Source organism: Delphinus delphis, chromosome 2, assembly GCF_949987515.2.
Source record: "Delphinus delphis chromosome 2, mDelDel1.2, whole genome shotgun sequence".
NCBI classification, from domain to species: Eukaryota; Metazoa; Chordata; class Mammalia; order Artiodactyla; family Delphinidae; genus Delphinus; species Delphinus delphis.
Window position 1 is genome coordinate 139,418,241 of NC_082684.1, and position 18,401 is coordinate 139,436,641.

The 18,401-nt window shown below is 42.0% G+C and overlaps 1 protein-coding gene across 1 annotated transcript in view; it reads right to left on the reverse strand.

The window, feature by feature from the left end:
* The window catches only part of USP3 (ubiquitin specific peptidase 3), a 211,991-nt gene that overhangs the window by 192,238 nt on the left and 1,352 nt on the right, over positions 1-18,401 (reverse strand). The window contains exon 2 of the mRNA XM_060005816.1: positions 16,583-17,182. The gene's annotated coding sequence lies outside the window, so the exon portion shown is untranslated. The remainder of the gene's footprint in view (positions 1-16,582; positions 17,183-18,401) is intronic.

Consider the following 18,401-nt stretch of genomic DNA (forward strand, 5'->3'; position numbering starts at 1 on the left):
GCCATTCTGACTGGTGTGAGATGATATCTCATTGTAGTTTTGATTTGCATTTCTCTAATGATTAGTGATGTTGAGCATCCTTTCATGTGTTTGTTGGCAATCTGTATATCTTCTTTGGAGAAATGTCTATTTAGGTCTTCTGCCCATTTTTGGATTGGGTTGTTTCTTTTTTTGATATTGAGCTGCATGAGCTGCTTGTAAATTTTGGAGATAAATCCTTTGTCAGTTGCTTCATTTGCAAATATTTTCTCCCATTCTGAGGGTTGTCTCTTCATCTTTTTTATGGTTTCCTTTGTGAACAGCCCCATTTTGGCTGTTTGTCCAGGTCAGTGAAGGCTCAGGGTTTTCCTTTTTCTTTTCTTTTTTTTCTCATTTTTAGAAGGCCAGTTTCCAGGATTGTGGTGAGGAGGGAGTGGGTAGATTCTTGCACAGTGGGTAGATATCTTACAGATATCTCCCTTTCTTGCAGCCTGCAAATCAGACTATTTTTACCTCGCTTACGTTTTTTCTCGTTTTCATCCTGACTCATTGAGCCCTTGATTTTACTCCATGCTCTTTGAATTGCGGTGGTCATCAGTCATTTTCTCCTTAAGAAAATCACATACTACCTGTTATCAGTGACTCTCCTGATGCCTGAGTGTATAAATCGTTTCTGGGACATGTTACTTTAGCCGACTGCAGTCTCACATATTGAGGACAGGGTTTGGGGATTAAAACAGCAGTTGTTCCAGGACAGTTTCTTCCAAAATTATATGAATATTCTTTTTTCTTGGAAGTAAAGCTTTTTCACAAATTGCACTTCTTAGCATTTACTATCCTCCTACTCTCACTGTGTTCCCTTTCCTCTTTTTCTTCCATGCATTTTGTTTGTGGTGCAAAACTGCCTTTTTTTTTTTTCAGTCTCTCTTAATGCGAGTAACAGTAACATCTGATGTAATATCCAGCTAACCTCGGGCAGAGGCAGAACCCCCTCCACCTGCTTTCCTGTTAGAACTGCCTCCTGTTTTGCTCACTTCTATTCTTCTTAGGCTTATTTTGTGCCCTTCAAATTGTCTTCCTAAAACACAAAATTCCACATCAACTAAAAATTAATTGAGAAATAGATGGTACTTAGTAAGTCCCAAACTACAGAATCTCACCCATTCTCGTCGTCTGGGGCTGAGACGGTTAAACATTAAGTGGTAACAGATGTTCCCTGCTGGAGACTCAATTTCCAGGACTGTGTTTTATCATTCTCTCTAAAAGACAGTCAGGTTTTCCCCTTTTATTCTTGCATTTGAAAAAGAGCATTATCTAGGTTTAAAAAGAGTGAAAAGTCTGCATTTGGAAGAACAGTTTAGTGATAGATGCTTTTTCTTTCAACCAGTTAAGGGAAATTGTGGAAAGTTAGGCTATGTTTTCTAGGTTTGCTGTATATTATGTATATTTCAATATTAAATGAATATCTTAATATATGCGTGTGGTGGATGAAATCTGGCCACAGACTCTTTGCACTTCCTCCCACCAAGAAGCGGAATCTATTTTCCTACCCTTTGAATCTAGGCTGGACTTATGACTTGTTCTGACCAATAACAGCTGGCTGAACTGGCATCCTGTGAGTTCAGGGGCAAGGAACTTAAGAGGACTTGCAGCTTCTGCCTTTGTCACTTGGAATTCTGTCCTGAGACTGTCATATAAAGAAGCCAGTCGACCCTGCTGCAGGGTGAGAAGGAGAACCCAACACCAACTTTGTCTTCCCAACATAGAGCCCCAGAGAGCCTTTCACTAGAAACTGACTCCTGCAGGCCCCACAGAGCTAAAGCGTAAACCTTTGTTCTTTTAGGGGAACCATGATTCCGCCCAAGGTCAGGCTGGCACCATAGAAGTCCACAGTGGGAAAGAACCACAAACCAACTCCCCTGGGTGGCATGGTCTGGGCGGCGCTTTATTTAGACGAATGCACACAGAGATGCTACAGTTCGGTCTAGGCATATGATTATATGGTTTGGATGACATGTGGTCTTACGGGAAGTCAAGAATGCTGTGAATCCCAGCTCGCACCAATGTGCCCTGCCTCAATTTCCCTTTTTCTCAAATTGGCAGCACAGCTGTCACTTATCTTGTAGGTATGATCGTTCTATCCTCGTCCTCAAATCCCTTTCCAAAGAACCCCGAGTCTCCACTGTAAATGCTACATAAATCCAAGTTTTGAAGTACCTTTGGGCTGAAACCAATTTTCAAGTCAGGCAAGATCTCAGGCTCCACCCTCTTTTCTTCCTTGAAGATCCCTTGGTGCAAAGGAGGTCGTGCGACCATGATTAGCCCGGGAAAGCCAAGGAAAAGGAAGAGAAAGGGTAACTTTCATTTTGTTCATCAAGACCTTATTGAAGAGAGGTGGGCGAGTGGACCCTGGAAAGGAGGCTCAAAGGCTGTTAGCGTCTTCCATCCCTTTGGAGGTGGGCACCAAAGGGACAGGCTCTCAGTGATGGGTGGGAAGGAAAAAGATGGCTCTCTTTCTGATATAAATCTCCATCAACGGTCAGGAGGGGACACTTGTCAGGGCGTTCTGATTCTTGGCAAATTATCACTGGACATAAATCTAAATTTAACACAGGGCTCTGCCCGCTGCATTATCTCTTTAAAGAGACACGTCACCACCCAAACCCTGCAGGCTCATTCAGAAACTACCTTCTCTGAGATCTCATTTTCCGGGACTATTTTGGTTTGATCCTCTTGGTGTCGTGACATTTTCAGACATTATTTTTAATTTCAAAAGTAATTTAGAATTCAATTTAATAAGTTCTGAACACACTTACAAATCTTGTAAAAAAATCAAATACTATACAAGGGCATTCAACAAAAAGTAAATGTCCATTCCATCCCAGCCAAACGCCAATCTGTAACTAGATTCCTGTGTATTTCAAAGCCATTTTATATTTAAAATGTATATTGTTTCAGGCATTAAAAAATTGTACTTTTTACTTTGAAAGCTACTTGAACTCAAGACAAGGCAGAAAGGTAGACACCTGTGGATTAAAAAAGAAGAAAAAAAGGTCTGAGGTATAATTGTTTTAAATACTGTGTTGATGTGTTGCGTTTAAAAATATTTTGATGTGTCCCAACGCATGGAAAACAAGATGCTGTGACTCACTCACTGCCCCAAATAAACTGTCCAATGTGATTATATAAGTTTGTGTTTACTTGGCAAGGTTACCTCGACAAGTTTATATAATAATATACAGAAAACAGAAAGTCACCAAATAAAGTGGAGTGAGCAGGAAGGAAGGGAGAGGAGAAGAACGCAGACTGTTCTACCTAGAGAAGAGGTGCTGAGAAGGAAAAGAGACGAGAGACTGTAGAGGTAGGTCAGCCAAGCCCTGGGCCAGTGCTTTCCTAGAGGATTTTCTGCAATGCTGGACACGATCATGTTCTGCAATGTCCAATAGGGCAGCCACTGGTGCTACTGAGCACTTGAAATGTGACTAGCATGACTGGGAGATTGGATTTTTCATTTCATTTAGTTCATTTGAATTTAAATAGCCACATGGGTTAGTGGTCACCAGAGTAGACAGTGCAACATCCTTGGGAGGCATCAAATGTACACAGAGAAAAGAGAATGAAAAAGAGGTAGAGAATAAAGGAGGGGAAAGTAAAAGCAGACGAGAAAAGAAGGAAGGGAAAGGGAAGAGCAAAGAAGAAAAGGACAAGTAGAAGAAGCAGGGGAAGATGGAAAAAAGAGTAAGATGTCATGGAAAGGTAGACAGCTCAGAACAACTGTCTTAAGTGACAATAAGTAACCCTGTACTACTGGAAGGACCCCCCTGCTACCACCACCTCTCTGGCATTTATTCTGAGGTCTCTGCAACAGCACCGCTGGAACGGCCTGCAGAGAGTTAAATTCTGCAGCAACATCCTACCCGCACTGACCTTGGGAGGCCTGGGGGCCTCAACTACCTAATCTGTGAAGGGTGCAGGGGTCCAAGGGCTCCTTCACCCTAACTTGTAAAATAAAATACTTTACTCCAAGGAAAACCCACAGTTTTGATACACCACTAGGTGTCACCATTAACCAAAATGAGTTTTTATTTTTTTGCCCTGCAAAATTTGGTGAAAGTTTCTTCTTTGAATCTGTATCTGATCTACACAATTTATTTGGCTATTTTCTCACTCTGTCACACCAAAAGCAAAATGGTTTGTGCTCTGGGAGCCCACTAAAGAGGGATACTCATTCTAATTTGTTATATATATATATATATATATTTTCTTTCCAGCTACGTGCCAAGTAGGGGGTCTCACGTACAGCTGCGTAAGTTGTATACTGCACAACTCTGGTGGGGCACTGCTCACATAGATGTCAATGTGATTGCCTGAAGAGTTCAGCCCAGAGGCTCTGCAAGATTTTGGTCTGGGTTCGGGGACAAAAGGATGGTCCATGCTGTTCCCTTCCTCTCTGTCTTCTCTCTTAGGAAAGAATGTTAGTCTAAAATCTTCTTTGTAACTAGAAGTATCTGTGCCCCATATACATTTTGAGAGTTAAACATACCACATATAGCTCTTTATCTTCCAGCCTTATAAAAACTAAACTTTCATTCCTTTTCAGAAAAGTTATACCCCTCACAGAGCATATTTTACGACTGAAGAAATGTACTGGGAAAATCAAGGCATGGCCTTTGCCCTTGAGAAATTCAAGAAGAGGTTTGATCACACCTAAGATACAAAATAACATCCTTAAGATCTGTATATCTCAACCTGACCTTTGACTAGAAGAGGGGTGGCAGCAGCTGAACATGAACCTAGGGACCAGGACCTCGAGATCTAGCCTGATTAGGCAGGCGTTCTTGGGAAACAGGCCGCTTAGGTTTTGCTGTGTCACAAACCACCTGGAACCTAAGTGGCTTAAAATAGCAAACACTTATTATTTCTCATGATTCCATAAACCATTTGGACAGTTAATCTGATCTGCGTTGGTGTGGTGGATCTCTGAGGTCTGTAGGTGGCTTATCTGGAGTTGGCTGGCCTCACTCACATATCAGGAGATTGACAGGCTGGTTGGTCAAGGGGGAGTCAGCTGGGATGACCCAACTCTGCTCTGTATGATCGCTCATCCTCCAGCAGGCTAACCCAGGCTTCACATGGTGGTCTCACCATGGTGGTCTCAGCGTACCCAAGGGCAGTAAGAGAGGGCAAACTCCAATATGCAAGCACTTAAAATTTTCTGCTTGTGTCATATTTGCTCTTGTTTCATTGGCCAAAGCAAGTTACATGGCCAAGCCTGAGTCAGTGGGAAAGGTGTGACTCAAGAGGGTGGATCCAGGGAGGCATGAACAAATTGAGGGCCAGGGCTGCAAAAATCTACTGAAGAAAATTAATTTAATTTCTCTTTATCTCAGTTTTCACCAAAATGATAATAATACCTCCTTTACCCATTGTCCAGGGATGCAAAAGGAATAAACACACAAAAGAAACTGCTATATATCATTCAAAGAAAAGGAACAATATAAACATTATTAATTTTACTTCAGTTTCTTCATTTACCTTTCTCATGTCTCCTCTATAACATGACTAATCTATCCCACTTATTGGAAATTCCTATTGAAATTAAAGGTACTATTTTAAAAATAAATTTCCATTTGTGTCATAACCTTCACCTGTAAATAGGTACATTTCAAGGGCTGTGTGTAAGGATACCTACCTAACAGTGTAAGTAGGAGTATTATTCAGGAACAGAGACCCAGGAATGTCTGTCCTCACGCTAACTTCCACAATTGCCCCTATATGTTAGACTTTGCAGGTACATTTTATTCTAAATAGTTGCTCAGCGCTGCACAGGTTGAACACCTGTTAGTATAGCACTCAAATGATTTATTAGGTAATAAATAAGTCATTAGAGAATGACTAAGAGTTTACGGTGTCTGTTCTCATTCCCATTTGCATGTTGCTGAGTATTACTGAAGGTAACAACACCTTTGCAAATTCACATTGAATCCTACTGGTGCCAAGACTGGGCAAGAGCATTACTTCACCCTTACAAATGACTTCTTTTTCCTATAATTTGTGGCCTCTATAATTTAATTTGATGAATAAAAATTTATTGAGCATCTACTACGTGTGAAGAACTGCTGCAGAGATAGGGATGAATAAAACACAGTCCTTGCCCTCCTGGAGGTCACTATCTAATGGGACAGTTAGATAACTAACAACAAACTATAAGGCAAGTCTGACACAGAAGTGCTATGGGGGCACTAGGGAAGAAATGATGCACCCCCATGGGATGAACTTGAGAAGGCTTCATAAGAATGATGAGCCTTGATCAATGAGTAGGATTTCTCAACGTGGAGAAAGGATAAGAAAACTCTATGTATGGTAAACAGATTGGGTTTAAAGTACACCTGTTCAGGAAAAAGAGATCACCCAGAGTGGTTTGAATGTGGGATAAGTTGTGTAAGTGGAAAAGGAGGTAAGGCCAGCTTGTCAAGACCTTTGAATGCTCTTATTAAAGAGCTTATGGTGAGGGTCTTCAACGGCTTCTGATTAAAGCATTCTCATGATCATAGTTATTTTAGAAGTATCACTCTGGCTTCTGGATCCTGACAAATGGCAACCCATTTTAGGCTACTGGCTATTTCCTTCAACCCAGCTACGGAGTACCTCAGAAATGGGGCAGTTGTTGGATCTGAGTGTCTAATGCAATAACTGTGAGAAGCCTCTAGAAGGACAGCAAATAGTTCGTTCCAATATGTGTGTCTGTGACAGTAGTTTACAGAGGAAGGGGAAAGATGCCACAGGTGGGGAAGCTTTTATTTTGCGATCTTTTTTTCCCCTCATATTTTCATGGGCAGATTGTTGTCTACCCCAATTCCACTACAAGACAAAACAGAATGATTAGTCCTGTGTGCCAACAGAAGATGGAGCCTGTGGCTACCTTAGGGCAGGCTTAACCCATGGGGATAGGGAGGAGATAATAGTGCAGACAGCCCCATGTTCCCTCTAAGAACAGGAGCTGCTACAACTCAACAGAGTACTGGAGGTCTTGGCCAATGTGATAAGACATGAAGAAGAAGCGATATGTGTAAGGATTTGAAAGGAAGTGATAAAACTGTCATTATTTATAGCTTATCTGATTACCTATGTGGAAAACCTCACAGAATTAATAGAAAAACTTTTAGAACTACTACTTATTGTCTGCAAGGATGTCAGGAACAGGATCTCCTTACACAAATCAGTAGCATTCTTCTACATCAGCAATACTCAACCAGAAAATATAATAGAAAATAAGACACCTTTCACAAGAGCAACGAACCTATAAAGTACCTAAAAATGTACTATATCTGGAGAAAACCATACTTCAAAAAGACACATGTGCCCCTATGTTCATTGCAGCACTCTGTACAACAGCCAAGACACGGAAGCAACCTAAATGCCCATCAACAGAAGAATGGATAAAGAAGATGTGGTACATATATACAATGGAATATTACTCAGCCATAAAAAAGAATGAAATAATGCCATTTGCCACAACATGGATGGATCTAGAGATTATCATACTAAGTGAAGTAAATCAGAGAAAGACAAATATCATATGATATCACTTACATGTGTAATCTAAAAAATGACACAAATGAACTTATTTATAAAACAGAAACAGACACAGACTTAGGAAACAAACTTCTGGTTACCAAAGGGGAAAGGTAGTGGGGGCAGGGATAAATTAGAAGGTTGGGATTAACATATACACACTACTATATGTAAAATAAACAACAAGGACCTACTGTATAGCACAGGGAACTCTACTCAATACTCTGCAATAACCTACATGGGAAAAGAATCTGAAAAAATATGTATATGTATAACTGAATCACTTTGCTGTATACCTGAAGCTAACACAACATCGTAAATCAACTATACTCCAATACAAAATAAAAATTTAATAAAACTACAAAGTACCTAAAAATTAACTTAAAAGGCTCAAAATAAATTTTTAGAGCGAAATATAAAACTATTAAAGGACATAATATAAGACTTGAATAAGCAAAGAGGTGGTGCCACGGTGGTGGGCAAGACCCCTTAACATGTAAAGATACCAATTTTCCCAAAGTTAATATAAAAATTCAAGGCAATTTCAATATACTTCCAACAAATATTTTGAGGGAATGAAAAAGCATATTCCAAAATTTATGTGGAAGAATAAAACCAAAGTCCACAATTAGTTGAGTCTATATTGAGAAAACAGCAAAGAGAAAGGACTTGTCCCACTCTGCTCCAATGCCGTATAACAAAATGCTATGGTCCTGGTGCAAAAACATGCAAATAGACCAAGGACCAGAAAGTGCTCAGAAATGTATACGTGTGTGTTTATGCATTTGGCTGTGAGTGCACCTGATGTATGGAAAAGAACACACCACAAATCAGTGGGGTCAGGATATGTTGCTTAGTAGATAGTGCAGGGGAAACTGGTTCACTAGATGGAGAAGAATTAAGCTGAATCCCTAACACCATAAACAAAGGCGAATTTCAGAGGCATTAAAGATATGAATGTGAAAGGCAACCCTACAAAACAAATAAATAGAAATATATATATATATTTTTTTTGCGGTACGCGGGCTTGTCACTGCTGTAGCCTCTCCCGTTGCGGAGCACAGGCTCCGGACGTGCAGGCTCAGCGGCCATGGCTCACGGGCCCAGCCGCTCCATGGCATGTGGGATCTTCCCGGACCGGGGCATGAACCCGTGTCCCCTGCATCGGCAGGCGGACTCTCAACCACTGCGCCACCAGGGAAGCCCAAATAGAAATATTTATAGGAGAATATATTTATGATCTTTAAAGTGGGGAAGGATTTTTTTAAAAAAAAAAAAAAAACAAGACCTAAAAAGTACAACCATAGGCCAAAGAAAAAATTGAGGGATTTGACTATTTTAAAATTAATGATAGCATATATGTGAAACCTAGAAAACTGGTACAGATGAACCGGTTTGCAGGGCAGAAAGTGAGACACAGATGTAGAGAACAAACGTATGGACACCAAGGGGGGAAAGCAGCGACGGGTGGGGTTGGTGGTGTGATGAACTGGGAGATTGGGATTGACATGTATACACTGATGTGTATAAAATGGATGACTAATAAAAGCCTGCTGTATAAAAAAATAAATAAAATAAAATTCAAAAGAAAAAAACCACCAAACATAGCTTTTTCTCCTTTCATAGATTTATTATCTATAGCTAGCTAACATAATTTATTTTTGTATTTAGTATGTTCAGATATCATATACCATAGTATCTTTATTAAATTCTCCCTAATATTTTCTAACTTTTCATGTGAAATAATATTGATATGTGGGATATTATATAGATTACAGTATCTTTGCATATGTATACACATTATTATTTGTGAAAATAAAAGCATGTGTACATGTAAAAAAAAATTAATGATAATGATAAGGATGGGTATCATTATCAAAATCAACTGACGAGTGAAAAACTGGGAAAAAAATTGACACTTCTAAAACCAGCAAGGGATTCTCACCTAGAACATATAAGAAAGTTCTACAGTCAATCAGAAAAAGACAGAGAACCCAGTAGAAAAATGGGCAAAGGCTATGAATATGTGACTCACACAAGAAAATCCACTAGCTTTGCTCAACCCCACTAGTTATTAGATAAATGCTCAATCTCACTAGCTAACAGATAAACGAAAATTAAAACAATAGAAAGAGGACTTCCCTGGTGGCGCAGTGGTTAAGAATCCACATGCCAATGCAGGGAACATGGGTTTGAGCCCTGCTCTGGTAAGATCCCACATGCCGCGGAGCAACTAAGCCCGTGCGCCACAACTACTGAGCCTGCGCTCTAGAGCCCACGAGCCACAAGTACTGAGCCCACGCACCACAACTGCTGAAGCCCACACACCTAGAGCCCATGCTACACAACAAGAGAAGCCACCGCAATGAGAAGCCCGCACACCGCAAGGAAGAGTAGCCCCCACTCGCCACAACTAGAGAAAGCCCGTGTGCAGCAAAAAAGACCCAATGCAGCCAAAAATAAATGAATAAATTTAAAATAATAATTGGTGTTTTCAGGACAACAAAAAATGTGAGTGCTTATTGCATATTGGATACTATGCTTAAGATGTTTATACCCATTAGCTCATTCACAACTCTATAAAAGAGACTATTATGCTCCATTTTATTGATTAGGAAACTGAAGCTTAGAGAAGTTAAGTTCTTGCCCCAGGTCACAAAGCTTCTACAAACTCAAATCTTCTGATTCCGTAGCCCTACTATGTATTAGACACCATGCCACAGGCTTCATTTTCATATAATTCTCACAAGTTTTCTCCATGAGATAGGCTTATTATCTTCTTACAAATGTGGAAAGTGAGGCTCAGAGCACTTAGATGACAGGTCCAACCTCTCTTAGCTAGTAAGTGGTGGAGTGCGATGCAGACCAAAGTCTGTGCTCTTTTCACAATACACACCTGCACGTCTCTGCTACTGCTCAAATGATTCTTCAGGCTACCAATTCAAATTATACCTATAGATCAAAAGAATCTAAAGAGATGTCTTAACCTATTGCAGTGTATGGACCTTGTTTGGAGCCCATTTCAAACAAACGGATAGTAAAACCACCAAGAAGACAATAAGAAAAATGTGATACTGAGAAACTATTATTGATTTTTGTGAGTGATGGTAACATCATGATTACCTTTTAAAGAAGGGAGTCCTGGGGGAGGGGGGTGTATGCACACACAACATGGATAAATCTCAGGAGGATTAGGCTAAGCCACCACACATGAAAGATACATATCGTATGACTCCGTAGATAAAATCCTAAAAAAGTTTAAAAATCTATAGTGACAGAAAACAGCTCACTGGTTCTTGGGGAGTTTGGAGTGGGTCGGTACTACAGCCTGAGGGATTAGAAAGGGGCACAAGAAATCTTTGGGGCTATCAGAAATGTTCTTTATCTTGACTGTGATGATGGTTTCATGGATATACACATATGCCAAAACTCCAAATTAAGACATTTAAATATGTATTGTTTACTGCATGTCAAGTATATCTCAATAAAGCTGCTGAAAAATTTAAAAATTATTTTAAAAAAAGAAGTCCTTTTTAAAAGCAAAATACGTACAGGTAAAATAATACCATTGTTCTCGAAGTGCGGTCCCTGGATCTGCAGCATCAGTATCACCTGGAAACTTGTTAGAAATATGAATTCTCAACCCCACCCTAGAACTGCTGAATCAGAAACTCTGGGGGTGGGGCTCAGCAATCTGTTTTAACAAGTCCCCCAGGGGACTCTGATGCTCTGCTCAAGTTTGACAACCACTTAAATAATGTGATGTCTTGAATTTGTCTCAAAATAACGCGGGGAAGGGAGTGATGGGTTGGTGGGGGTAGAGATGAAACAAAGTGGGTCATGAGTTGATCATTGTTGGAGCTGGGTGATAGCTACGTGCGGACTCATTATAACTACACTTTTTTTTAACTCTTTTTTAAAAAAAATTTATTTACTTATTTGGTTGCACTGGGTCTTTAGTTGCGGCTCGAGGGCTCGTTAGTTGCGGCATGCATGTGGGATCTAGTTCCCTGACCAGGGATTGAACCCTGGCCCCCTGCATGGGGAGTGTGGAGTCTTAACCACTGCACCACCAGGGAAGTCCCTCTCTACTTTTATATATATTTGTAAGTTTGCCATAATAAAAAGTTTTCAAAAATCCAAAGTGTTGGGCTTCCCTGGTGGCGCAGTGGTTGAGAGTCCGCCTGCCGATGCAGGGGACACGGGTTCGTGCCCCGGTTTGGGAAGATCCCACATGTCGCAGAGTGGCTGGCCCGTGAGCCATGGCTGCTGAGCCTGTGCGTCTGGAGCCTGTGCTCCGCAACGAGAGAGGCCACAGCAGTGAGAGGCCCACGTACCACAAAAAAAAAAAAAAAAAAAAAAAAAAATCCAAAGTGTTTTCCACAGTGCCTCTTCACTGCTCTCCCCTTGCTCCTCTTGGTCCCTTCTTTTCCAGCTCTCGTCCATCTGGAACATTCCCTCCGCCTGGCCTCCTTGTTCTCCTCATAAGCCTCAAGATGTTGTTGATGTTAAAAAAAATTTTAAGACTATGCAGGACTGTGGAAAAATCCTTATGACCCACTGTTAGTTTCCAAAAATGTAGTATACAAAATACAGTATATTTGCTTGGTAGTAACTTGGTAAATATTTTTTGTTGACACGGACGAGAACAAAAATGGAACGTACAAGAATGAAGTTATTGTCAGGTCGGATGGAATAGTGGGCAATACTTTTCCTTTACGAATTCCCCCTAAATAGCTTTGTATATAAAAATCACTTGGCTGAGATGTTTCCAGGTTCTAGTTCAACGTTTAAAGTTCCGTGTCCAGGAACTTTAAAGGGAAGGGAGGAGGGGCAAGACAGGGGTAGGGAATTAAGAGGCACAAACGTAGTAATGCATAAAATAAATAAGCTACAAGGATATATTGTACAGCACAGGGAATACTGCCAGTATTTTATAACAAATTTAAATGGAGTGAATTACTCTGTTATACACCTGAAACTAATATAATATTGTAACTCAATACTTCAATTAAAAAAAGATGTTCCATTTCCAGTCTTGCCTGGCATGCTTTGTGCAGCATCAGACTGTATTGAGTCTTCACAAGACCACCCTGTTGCTCAGCCCCCGGTGGAAGCCCATGCACCTTCTTTCACTTCCCTGCATCTCCCCTTTTGTCTGGACAATGGCTACGAGTTAGAACTCTTCCTTCTATAACTTTTCTCTGCTCTCTTCCCCACTTCTTACCACTTCTCTTCTGCTGACAGCTAGTTACATGAGACCTAGTATGATGGGATTTCTCTTATTCACCATCTCTGAATTGATTTCTTTCCTATGGAGTGGGCCTGTGTCAACTTGTTTGTTCTCTCAGAGGGTAGAATAAGCCCAGGGATCCTTCTTATAACAGACACATCTGTTGCCTGCACTAAAAACAAACAGCCAACTCAACAGTTACAGGCAAAGTACACTTTATAATCTTGGAGTTTAGTGTTCTTCTTAAACATCTCAAAAGAATTTTACAAATTCTCATTGGAATTAAGTACCACTTCATTTTATCATCAAGTCTCTATGATAAAAATGGAATGACTGAGGTATTGGAGGGATTTTCCCTTCCCATTTCCCCCAGAGGAAACCGAATTTGAAGAGCGAGCCCAAGTTTCTGAGTTTTCATTTTCTGATTCTTTGAACACCCTTTAAGGACTCTCTCTGTATCTTGTCATCATTTCTAACTGCCACAAAACCCTGTCGAGACGAGAAAACAGATATGTAATATCAAAGAGAAGTTTTGCATATCTGTGTTAAAAAACTAGGATGCAGACAGAAGTAACCTAGTTATAATTTATTCCACTGCAAAGTGAGCCCCAAACTCTTATTTCAAGGATAAGAGACCAGGGGAGACCAATGCAAACTGAAATGCAAGCATCTGGGGGTTGTTTGCTAGTTTTTTTTTTTTTGAAAGGAACTGAAAGGAGGGATAAGCTCATACATTCCTGCAATTGCACGGAACTAGAGCATCCAAGCAAGGGGAAATTGCCAGCTTATTCCAATAGTACGTGGCATCTCTGAGCTCAGGAATACCTCCCAGCCCCAAGAGTCTAGTGATTGGGCATTTCCTGTGGCAGAGTGGTTCTGAGTCTACTGATTGAGAAAGCATCATTGCTTCAGTAGGGAGTTTGGCTTGTTATGACAAAAACTACATTCTTTGAGAGGCCAATGTGTAGAATTGCGGGGGACAGTGTTACTTGGAAATCACTCATTCTTTTCTTAGGGTTCACGGAATTTGGTGTGACTGCTCAAACCAGGGAGGCTGGTGGGGTTGCCCGAACTAGGAACTATGGGGTGAAATAGTCCCCCTTCAGCCAATCAAGACCTTTCTACAGCAGAGAACTACATTTACATAGTGCTTATTATGAGCCACTGCGCTAAGTTCTTCACATGCCTAGCTCATTACATTTATTCCTCCCCTCTCCTCTTTGCAGTATACTTACTCTATGGCTTTCATCTCTTTACAAAGTAGGAAACTGAGACTCAGAGAGGTTAGGTGACTTGCTCAGGGTCACACAGGAAGTGAGTGGTGGAGCTGAGTTGCGAAGTCCAGTTTCATATGATGCCAAAGCTCTTTCCCCTCTACTATTTGGCCTCCCTAACCATTGGTGGAAGTTGTCAGAATCGATATGAAGACTATTTGCTTTAGGTTGGCACCTGTGAGCTTGCTGCAATGTGGTCTGTGACCGCACTATGGTTTAAAACACAGGATTGAGAGAGGACAGTGCTTCAGACTGAGAACAAGGAGAACAGGATCTGGACCAAACCTCTGAGGTTAGAGGAGAGTAGATCCAACCAGCAGGTGTGAAAGGATAGATGGATATGAGAAACCTTAAGCTATTATAGTCTAATGATATCTCCTAAGCAGTCTTGGTGTCAGCTAACCATGGTTTTCAGAATAATTTACCTGAAAAGAGATAACACATAATGGCACCCAGGTTTATTTTCACTTAAAATGCTAACTTTCCCCGTGCATAGGATTTTGATTTATTGTCATTTTTAATCAATCATGAAGAGGGCTTTATAAAAGTCCCGGTGACAAGCCATCATTCCCTACTCGACAGAAGAAGCAGTTGGAGTCCGTGGACAAGTAATTAGACCAGAGTCACAAGTTACCATGGAAACTGGTAGCAGGGGCTGGGTAAGAACTTACGGTCCCTGGTTGGAATCCAGATTTCATTTTCTTGAGTTAGTAAACCAAGACTGAGATCAAGACATCTTTCTTTTGTTTCAAGCCCTCTCTCAGGAGCATCTTGTGTATGTCAAGTGCTTTTGTTTTCCAAAGTACTTTCCCATATACAGTCTCATCCTACACTCACAACCCCGGGTGGGGTTAGACATTCTTATTTCAACGTACAGATCAGAAAACTGATGCATACACTGGGCCAGAGACTTGCTAAGGGCCCAGAGCTGGTTCCTGGCAGAGCCACAAGTCTGGCCTTCTTTCCTGTGGGTCACATTGCCCTCCACCTGATCCTGTCTGAAATTGAGCACGGTAGCTAGGGTTCACACAGAGGTTATGACTCTGAGCCACAGCTGCAGAAGTGAAGAAGCAGATGTGAAGAAAGAGACAAAAGTGACTGTATTTTTTCAAAGACCTAGACTTTCACACAGGGATCAAGGGGTCCATGCACGTCTTGGCCTAGGGGTTCCCTCAGTCACCGCCCAGGCATAGGAAACCCCTTGGTCTTTTCCTGCCTTCTTCCTTCCCTCTCCCCCACCTTCCCTCCATACGCCACCCTCCACCCCACACCAGTCAAAGCAGAGCTCATTAATATAACAAAGAACTCCGTGGTTGGGCTCATATTCTCCTTTGCTGGAGAACATATCAAATCAAAGCTCTGTGGTGTCAGGTTCTTCGTATCCCATTTGGGCAGATGCTCTGCGCAGTGAGCGGAGTGCAGGGGCCCTCAGCACCCCCTCCCCGTGGCGCTCTGGGAGAAGGACACAGCCATGTCCCACGTGGAGCATTATGTGATTGCCAGAAGTGGTACACTGTGCCCCGGATCAACAAAAACAATCACAGCATCTGGAAAACTGGAGAATCCACATCTCAGAGGGCTCCGGAAACACAACGTCCCCATTTGAGGCATTTGTTAGGGTGGCCATGGAAAGAGCTTGCCTGGGTCTTGGAGACAGAGAATTATCTAGTTGACAATTCAGTCTCTGCTACTCAAGCCTCGTGAACCTGTGCAAGGAAGGTATTTCTCTTTTCCAAGCCTCAGGTGCCTCATCCGTAAAGTGGCAAATGTAACACTCATCCCCACAGGTTGTTGTAAGAATAAAGTGCCAAGTTCAGTGTCTGGCAAATAGCAGGCACTCAATACATGTTAGTTCTCTTCCCGCCAGCCCTTTCCTTTGCCCCTTCAAAAGCTGCATTCCCGGGCTTCCCTGGTGGTGCAGTGGTTGGGAGTCCGCCTGCCCATGCAGGGGACACGGGTTCGTGCCCCGGTCCGGGAGGATCCCACATGCCGCGGAGCGGCTGGGCCCGTGAGCCATGGCCGCTGAGCCTGCACGTCCGGAGCCTGCGCTCCGCAACGGGAGAGGCCACAGCAGTGAGAGGCCCGCGTACCGCAAAAAAAAAGCTGCATTTCCAATTGAGTGATACTATCTGAAGAGTTAATTCTTACCTTAAGAAATAAAAATCTCTATACTCTAACCCTTATGCCTGAAAGGCCAACGATTAGCTTGTGTAAAGGGCAAATACTGCCAGATGGCATCAGCTTTGAGAAAGAAGAGCCTGGTATTAGGTGTGCATTTCAAAGGTTTTAGGAAGTCATAAAATCTAACCCTTACACTGAAGATGTCTTCCCTCAAAGCCCCAGGACAGAGTGCGCCCCTTCTGGTTATACATCAAGCTTCCATCAAGCTTATAACAATCATAATTACATGGTTATGTATGAGATTGTTTTATGTTTACACACTCTCCAAGAGCAAGCTCTATGCCTAGCACAGTTCCTAGCACATAGATGGCGAATGAATGAATGAAAAGTTTCCACTCACCTTATCTCGTTCCAGCCATATATCAATTCTCTCAATGCCCCAGTGGCCGGGATGACAATCTACATTTTAGAGACGACGAGGATACCGAAGTTCAGAGAGGCTGCATCACTGTCAAGGCCATCCAGCAAGTGGTGGGGCAGGCACTTCCGTCGAGACCTCCTGACACCACATCCGGTGTTCCTTTCCTCCACACTCCTCTGCCCTTTGACTCATCAGCCTCACCCTCCAGTTGATCCAGATGGCAACATTTTAGAGAAGCTCTCCTCCCTGGGGCCTTCCATCTGGGCGTGTCATTTGTTGGCCTGGTACCATCTTTTGAGCGCTGAAGGTCCACTTTCTACCTTAATCCATTGAGTAATGAGCTATTTATTAGCTGACAACAGCCTCACCTGCTGATGGCAAGGCAAATCCAAACATGTTCAGTTACACAGGCCTCAGGAAGCCTCTGGCAGGGAGGGTTCCCAGAGTTGGGGTCTTAAGCGGGTGAGGTCTGTGCTGCTTGCTGGGGAGTGGGACGGGGAGGCTTGGTATTCAGCTTCAATGTTTTAGAAGTTTGGTCATTCCATTCATTTCTGTGGGATTTTTCCCCCCTCTGACACCCTAGGATCAAAAAAAAAAAGTCACTCTTGTAGGTCAATTATACTTCAAACAGACAAACTCACAGAAAAAGAGATCAGATTTCTGGTTATCAGAGGTGGGGGCAGTGGGGGAATTGGATGCAGGCGGTCAAAAGGTACAAACTTCTAGTTATAAGACAAATAAATACTAGGGATGTAACGTACAACGTGATAAATACGATTAACACCGCTGGAAGTTATACAGGAAAGTTGCTGTAGCAAATCTTAAGAGTTCTCATCGCAAGGGAAAACCAATTTCTTCTTTTCCTTTTATTTTGTATGTATACCAGATAATGGGTGTTCACTGAACTTACTGTGGAAATCATTTCATGAGGGGTGTAAGTCAAATCATTATGCTGTACACCCTAAACTTATACAGTGCTATGTTATCAATCGTATCTCAATAAAACTAGAAGAAAACAACTTAAGCACTTAGGACAATTGGGTCTCCACTTACATTCTCAATTCTCTTTTGATTGCTATCCATTCTTTACTAATTAACCGGGTCTTTGATCTAGTTATGCAGTAAACAACCCAACCCTCTTCTTTCTCTCCATCAAACCCAGTTCACAAAATTCTATTAAATCCATCCCCTTTTCAGACTTCTCTGTCTCTGGGGAATCGTTGGGGAACGCTTAGAGGTTCATGCTCGAGGAGAAATTGGACTTACTGTTTAGCCAGACAGAACAGAGTGGGAGTAACAGAATGTGTGCCCAGCCCAGTTTCCCTTGAACCAGTGGTGAAATGTGGGGTGAGTGATTTCACCTCCACGGTGTGCATTTCTGAACCTGCAGTAGCTCCTCCCCAACCGCTGTGTTCCTCTAGTACATTTCATCTAAAGACCTTGATGACAAATCAGAGACGTGAATGTTTCAAGAACCACAGTGAAATGCTCACTCACCACCTGGAGGTGTGGCTCTTGATCAAGAGTTACAGGCAGAAAAGGTCCTCCTTAAGTCTACCATCCTCTGAAAGCGCTTGTAACAAGATTGTCTTTGTAACTACTTCCTTAAAAAGAAAGCGCTTGCAACAAGATTGTCTTTGTAACTACTTCCTTAAAAAGACTTCAAAGCCCTTTATTAACCCAAACGATAGCTGAGAGGATAGGGACAGCACAGTAGCACCCCTTGAAATGTGGGTGGCATGTGCTTCCTGGAGACTTTCAGCAGACAAGCTGCTCTATCCCTCCGAAACTACCACGG